The following is an 8,268-nucleotide window of genomic DNA, read 5'->3' on the forward strand; positions in this document are numbered from 1 at the left end:
GAGTTGGGCCTGGGGCTGCCGGTGCGGGGGCGTTGCCCGGAAGGGTTAACCCCGGCTGGGGGGCGGGCGGCGGGTGGAGCAGCCACTGCGCGGGCCGGGCCCGGCCCAGCCTGTCCCGGGGGCTGCCTCCCGCGCTAATGCTCCAGTCCGCGGGTGGCGTGGGGCTGGCCGGGACAGCTGTGGGCACGGGTCTTGGCGCGGCACTCTCCGCCCGTGGTGCCTCCCGTGCTGCCGGGAGAAGCCGTCGGGGGCCCGGCGGGCTCGGTTGGAGCCGCGTCGTGCGGTGAGCCAGCCGGGGCTAGTCACGGTTGGCCGCCAGGCCTGGAGTGAAGAGGGAAAGGTGTGTGGGGGCAGCAAGAGTTGCGGTTCAGGTCCTCCTCAGGAGATCGGCGTGAGGGACTCTGATGTCTGGGCCTGCTATTCTGTAATCTGTGATTACATATAACTTGGCTGTGTACCTGATTTGCTTGACCAGGCTCTTGATGAGTGCAGACTTGATGCAATTAATACGTAAGTCTGGGGGAAATCAGCTTGCTGGCACCAATGGTGTTGCACTGTACTCAGCTCCTTATCCTGCCGTTGCATAACACGAAAGTAAATGTGTGCTTGATTGGGTCAAGCCGAGTCAGAGTACTGTGTCAAAGTGAATCCACAGAATCTGTATGTGTGTGCGTATGTGCGTGTACATATATGGTCATGTGAACTGTCCCTCTTGAGACTGGTAAAGAAATAAAAGCGGTAGCTCTCATACTCTGAGAAGGTCCTTCCAGGAGTTTAGCCACAAAATGACTCTCCTGAAGACTTCCATGAATACATGTGGTGTATTAAGTATGTATATTTCCATCACTGTTAATGTGAAGCATGGGTAAAAATTGTGTGTGTTACCTGATGTAAATAAAAGAAGCTTTTTGATCAGAAATTGGAGGCAAACTTGTATAGATATTGGAGGTGTTCAGTCTATCTTGCTGAACCTGTCTGGTGGCAGACACGCTGCTTCTCTTGTGAAATTTGCACTGCCTCTGTGACTTCCCTCTCCAGATTTGACAGTAGTAACAGCTCTTCTTGGCTGAATGTAGGGTCTGCTGTGGTGTAAAGATGGAAAGAGATGTAATTGTTCACTGCCTTATCCATTCGAGTTCACTGCAGCAGTTTATTTTACTGGGAGTTAAGAACAATAGGTTTAAGGAGTTCTCGTAGCACAAAAATGGAGAGGTATTGAGGGATTTGAGCATCTGTCCCTTTAGTGGTGCTTAATAAATGTCCTGCAAAGCTCTTAAATATTTTATAATACAGTATCCAGGAGTGAAATATGGAATATACTGAGATATATCCTGTCAGCTGACAACTGAACAGGATGAGACTATAGCAAAATGTATATTGAGGTATGTACGGTTCTGGCAGTGTAATAATTTCAGTTGTTGAGCAGTACCAGATCTTACAGCAGGAAGATTCCTGATGTACTGATTGCCAAAATAAAAGCCTTGGTGGCATTGCTGACACTTTCTTATCTGTTCTGCACTGGTATTTCCCAAGCCCCTTGTGGGTAATTAATTATATGCAGATAGTTGTGAGCATTAGCAGGCTGTGGGTTTTGGGGGTAGGGCTTTTTTTGGTAGTTCTCATTTCCTACCTAAAATCAATATTATTCTGTGTTAAGCCTAACATGTTTTTGCCAGTACAGGACTTTAGCATGCTATTTTTCTGCTAAGAGATTATTAATTTAAGCAATTCATAGATTGGTGTTCATAAGATAGAATTTGTAATTAAACATGGATTAACTCTAAGCTGCCAATACCACCCCACATTCTTTAAGAGCATCTAGTGCTATTACTTTTTCACTGGAATATTATACTTACACTGAAATTATTTCCGTTATAATACTGGTTCCATTGAGCAGTCAGTATTTTTTGCTGTGGTGAGGTCTATAAGCTTTGATTCACGTGACAATAGAACCCTTGTTACACTGAGAAAAATAGTTTGAAACTTCTCTGCTGTGTGCTGCTGACTGCACACATGTTGTCTGTAATGGGCCTGACCGAATTCTGACATGAAGGCACATCTGCATCCTTCAGTACATTGGCAGTTGTCTGCCTAGGACACCTGGGCACAGGTTGTTAGTTTTGGGTGAATCATGCTGCTCTTTGTCCCCAGTTGAAGGTGGTCCTTTTCCTTCCATTTTACTTTTGGATGTTCTTGCCCTCCGTGTTCTGGGGGTTTACCATCGTTTCTTTCTATAAGCAAGCTCTGCCCTGCTTTTATTCTTTGGGTGCTTGACTGTTAAAGGCAACAGGACATCAGAGGAGGTATCTTCAGTTGTATTGCCATGTAGTATAAAGGTGCCAGAGCTCCACGCTGGCTGTAGACCTCAGCCTTTTGGCTTACAGACCAGCTTCTGTTATATCACTCCAGAATATCTGCAGCTACTGCCACGCTGGCTTCTGCATGTGCTTTGGCAGCCACTTTGCTCTTTGGTCTCATGCTCTGTACAATAGCCTCAGCCCAAACTGATCTGAACATTGAACACCTCTAGCCAGGAACAAGTTATGGCCTGCAGGTAGCCAGACAGCAAGCTGAGCCTGAAAGGAGGTCCTAGATGCTCTGGGACGAAGAGTAATTTTAAATTTTTGCTAGAAAATCCTGGAATGATACTAGTTGCAGTGCTCTCTGGTTGGAACTAAACAGATGCACACAAGACCTGATTTAGTCCCAGGCCAAAAACCATCTTGGAACCAAGGACAAGGTTAATCTCCGCTGCAGAGAGCTGGCTTGCATCAGTCTGGGAGGGCAGGCAACAAGTCTCGTTGCTTCGTGAACGTGCAGAAGGTTATGGTGTCCCTGCAGTCATTAGCTGATAATGAAGTGGAGCGGTGAGACCGTGGCTCCTGGCAGCGAGGCTGCCTTTGCTTTTCTGATTCCTTCAGCGCCCAGGAGTCCCTGGATGCTGCAGGGGAGAAAGGTGGGCATATCCATTGGCAGACAGAGCAAAAGAGGTGAAGGGATCTGGCTTATCAGCAGGTGTATGTATTTACCCTGGGACCCATTGACATTTTCCTACTGTCTTAATGGCCAGAGGTTGAGTTTTGCAAGGCTCGGCCTGTTCCCATCAGTCTGCCACTCCTCTTCCAAGCTTGTACTGAAATTCCTTTGTTTCCACATCAGTGGCAAGATGACAGAGTTGATTCTGCTGGAGCTTGTGTGTGAGCTGTTAGCGTATATATGGAATATGACATTTTCTGGTGCTTTAGACTTTTTATTCTGACCAATTATCAATGCAGCTGTTATGGATAACGTGTCGTGGATGTGCCTGCCTCCACAAACATCTCGTTCTCTGTGCTCTGCATGCAGCTCTTAGGTTTTTGCTGAAGCCCAGGCTTCCAGTGAGAGGAGGTGTGTCTTAAAAAAAAAAAAATCTACAGGCTTTATTTATCAGTGAGGAACTTTATGAAAGCCCCCAGTGTGTTCCACCCTACTAAAGCAAGAAAATGCTCAGGAAAATTTCTGCCTACAGAGGCCATCCTGCTGTTATTACCTTGTTATTTTTTGCACATATGTTTATTTTGCCTTGCTCAGAGCCAATTTATTTGATTTTGGGAAAACATAAGTATATGCTTTGTCTTTGTCCTACCACATTCCCCTTGTCTGCTCTGGAGTGGGGAGGACTAGCATGACAAAAAGGCCCAAAGAGACCAGACTGGGCAACCTGGGTATCTTGCACAAAACCCAGCTTGCTAAAGATCTTGGATATATCACTTTCCTCTCTTGTCATTTCTGTCCCCACCCCTCAGCCAAGGATTCTTGGCAATTTCCATCATATTTGCGTAGGATGCAAGCACAAACTAAGTGCCTTGGGAAGAAGGTCCTGTTTGCTGCAGCGATAATCACCAGCTCGGTTTTAGCTGAAAACAAGTGCACTTTTCCCGTTTCTGCAGTGGTCAAGCGGTGTTGGGCTGTGATCTATAGGGGCAAGATACAGACAGAGGATCTGGGGGTAAGGAAGGATATGTATCTCATTGAAATGTAAAGGCCACGCCAAGAAGTTAAGCTTTTTATTAATGAATCTGTGCTGTAGGTGGCTGTTGAGGGTTAGGGTGTTGGGAACAGGGTCAGTCCAACCCTGAGGAACAATCAAATGACCAGGATGCACCAGTGCTGGCAGGGAAGAGAGAAGAATCCCTTCCTTTCTGTACCCCTGTGCCCGCGGGACGGGGCGGGTCTGTTCATGCCATCAGCCATTCCAGAGCAATTGAGGAAACCCAGAACAATAAGCTCTTCTATGGCCTGTTATCTGAGTTAAGCCCCATCCTTGCAGCCTTACCAGCCTCAAACATCAGCTTCAGGTTTTGGTTGTTCTGCACCAAAAAAGGCTGGCAGTTTGTAGCTACTGATTTCCAAAAGAAAACTGAGCCCTGTCCTCCAGGTCACACTGGACTGAGGGAGAGTTCTGGGAAGGTCTCTAGACCACTCGTACCTTCTAAACACTCCAGTGATCATGTCAGGTCTGAGGTGTAATCCTGTTTTACTCCTCAGCACTCCTGCTCAAAACTGGAGTTCTGCAAACCGTAGGCACTGAGGTGGCTGCAGCCCGTCACTGGCATCTCTCCATCTACTGGCCCTGAACCCCAGATAAACTGCTAGCTCCTAGTGTCACCAAAATCGGGAATCAAACTCCTTAACACCAACGTAGTATTAAGAAGCAGGCATTCTTTATTACAGCGCCGGATGCGCAGGGGATCGTTCCACCTAGCATGCATACCACAGGTTACATCAGCTGAAACTTATATTGTCCAATTACATACATATGCATCAAATTTCCTGGAATGATCGTGCATATTCATTCTGTTTCTCAGAACTAATTATCATATTTGCATGGTCATTACACATGTGTCTTTGAGCTCCGAGGGGCTTCTGTGGGGGTCTCTGGTGGTCCTTGGTGGCCGTACAGGTGTGTCCTTTAGTTGACCTCTTCTTCTGGACGTGCGCAATCCCACCTTGCTTAGGTAACTTGCTTCCATTCTTCGTGGTGCCTGGTCCCTAACAATGATTTGGCACCCTTAACACAAACCAATTATTCTAACTACCCTCGACTCGTTGTCAAGATGGGCTGGGGCTGTAACTGGGAACATAGCAGCATGTCCGTACTACTCCTCGTCCAATTGTCTTTGGGCATAGTAGCATATCCATAGCCATAGATGTACAAACACAACATTAAAGTATTGTCTACCCCGCTCCTATATCTATGTTGCTTAGTTACAAAAGAATGAACTAATCATTTTGGTTACGTCTGGTTATGTTTCCCCCCTTTGGAAGTTTTGAAATAATAATCTTTTCAATACTTCCACTCTTAATATTTAATATCTCAACATAAGAAGGTGGCTTCTTTCCCGGCATTGGTGTACGATGCTTCATCACTGATTTAAAAATTGCTACAGAATTCCTAGACATCGTCTGTGTCAACATTTTCTTTAAACATTGATAAACCAAACAAATCACCAAAACAACTGTAATAAAAATGATTAGTGTCTGTAACAACTCAGTTATCCATCCTTTAAGAGGAAATCCAAAATGTCCCAAGATTTGGCCTAACCAATTTGTTTGCATTTCACTCCTTAAACCTTGAGTCTGCTGTGCCACCCTCTTCATATCATCTATTTGTTCATTCAAAGCAGCTGTAACATTTGGGATGTGCACACAGCAATCTTGATTTCTGTAAATCCACAATCATCGCTTCAATTCCCCCATGTGTTTCTCCCTGTTTTTCCTCTGCTATTTTTATCATTATTTGTGGGGTAACTATGACTTGTCTGGTGGATGTTACCCACGTCATTTTCTACAGCTCTCAACTGTTCTGCCAATAATCTATCCAATTTACCATAATTTGGTTTCGGGGTTGGAAGTTTTACCTGTTTTACTGGTACCAGGACAAGGATGCTTTGCTCCACTGCCTCTCTAGCAGTTTTATCAGCCAATCGGTTGCCCACATTTACCATGGTTTGTCCAAATTGATGTGCTTTACAATGCATTACCACTACTTCCTTGGGCTGCTGGACGTCCTGGAGGACTTGAAGAATTTCTTCCTTATATTTAATGGGCGATCCTTGAGCTGACAACAGTCCTCTTTTCTTCCAGATAGCTCCATGCGTGTGAATCTGCTTTCTGTGCTGATGTATTCACAGGGAGAGCTTCAGCTTTCATCACTTGGGTGGTGGTGACCACTGCATACCCCACCACTCATTTTCCATCTCGGACAAAACTGCTTCCATCCATAAACAGCTCCAAATCAGGATTAGGCAACGGTTCGTCCTTCAGGTCCTGTGTCCTAGAATATACCTGTTCAATAGTTTGCAAACAATCATGGTGTAAAGACTCACCCATTTCCGAGCTCAAAAACATTGCTGGGTTCACTGCTGTTGTAGTTTTAAGTTCCACATCATCCAGTTCTAAGAGAGTGACCTGGTATTTGAGCGTGCGGCTTGGGGACAGCCAATGCCCCCCTTTTTGCTCCAAGACAGAAATTACCATATGTGGGACATAAACCGTAATTTTCTGCCCCATGGTTAATTTCCTTGCTTCTTGGATTAAGAGTACAGTTGCTGCCACAGCTCACAAACATCCAGGCCAACCCTTGCTGACATTATCCAATTGCTTAGAAAAATACCCAACGGCCCGTTTTCAAGTTCCTAATTTTTGAGTCAACACACCCAAAGCAAGATGTTATCGCTCATGTACAAACATTCAAAAGGCTTTGCTAAATCTGGGAGTCCTAATGCAGGTGCGGACATCAAAGCCGCCTTCAGATTTTTAAAAGCTGTCCAACACTCAGGTGTCCACAACAGGTGATTCTCCTGGGATCCTTTCAAAGCTGCATAATTGAGGATCCACAATCGACACCACTCAACCATACCCAAAAATGTCCGCAATTCCCATATCGTTATGGGTTCTGGAACTTGACAAATTGCTTCCTTTCTGCCTGCTCCCAATCTTCTTTGTCCTTGTGAAATTTCAAAGCCTAAATATATCACAGTCTCTTTCCCAATCTGGGCCTTGCTTTTTGATACTTGTTATCCTGATTGTCCCCAAAAAATTCAACAAGCTGATGGTCACTTGTAAACAGTCCTCTCGAGCCTCTGCTGCTATCAGGATGTCATCTACATACTGCAATATTATTCCTTCTGAATTTTCTATTTTCCACACTTCCAAATCCTTTGCCAACTGATTACCAAATATTGTAGGACTATTTTTGAACCCTTGAGGTGAGTTGTGTCTTGCATCCAGTGGTGGGGCTTTCCATTCAAAGGCAAATATTGCCTGGCTATCTTTGTCTAGAGGTATGCAGAAGAAAGCATCCTTGAGATCAAGTACAGTAAACCACTTATGTTTTTCTTTTAAGGATGTCGGCAAGGTATATGGGTTAGCTACTACTGGGTGAATGTCTTGAACAAGCTGATTCATGGCTCTTAAATCTTGAGCTAACCTATATTCCTTGCCATTCTGCTTTTTCAATAGCAATATCGGGGTGTTATATTCTGATTCACACTCCATCAATAATCCATAATTCAAAAATTTTGTTATTAATTCTTCCAACTCCTTTCTAGCTTCCCACTTAATAGGATACTGGTTTTGTCTTACCGGTTTAGTTCCAGATTTTAGGACAACCTTTACTGGTTCTGCGAATTTAGACCGACCTGGAATTCCACTAGCCCATACCAAGGGTGTTACTGCATCCTCTACTTCTGCAGGAATTTCTTCCTTCAGTCTTGGTGTGTTCTGTAACATAAAAATTCTCGCTTCCACAGCTTTTGATTCAGGTATTAACAGCTGAGTCTCCCCTTTTCTTTTTTTTTTATTATTTTGTGCATTCAATTTACTCAATATATCTCTTCCTAACAAAGATGATGGACATTCTGGCATATACAAAAATTGATGAGTTACCCATTGCTTTCCCAATTTGAATTTCAAAGGTTGTAAAAACGGCCGATTTTCCTTCCACCCTGCTGCCCCAACCACACTTACAGTTTTATGACTAAATCCCCCTTTGCATATATTTAATACCGAATATGTTGCTCCTATATAAACTAAAAATTCTACTTCATCATTCCCCAGCTTTAATGTAACCAGGGGTTCAGCTGGGGTTGACTCCCCCGGTCTCCTTCAGTCCTTGTCATTCAGAGTCATCAACTTAATTGCCTGTAGCAAAGGATCCAATTCTCTCACTTTGAGACATTCCCTTTTCCAATGCCCCCTCTCCTTACAGACAGCACACTGATCTTC

This window comes from Ciconia boyciana, chromosome 21, assembly GCF_034638445.1.
Source record: "Ciconia boyciana chromosome 21, ASM3463844v1, whole genome shotgun sequence".
NCBI lineage: Eukaryota > Metazoa > Chordata > Aves > Ciconiiformes > Ciconiidae > Ciconia > Ciconia boyciana.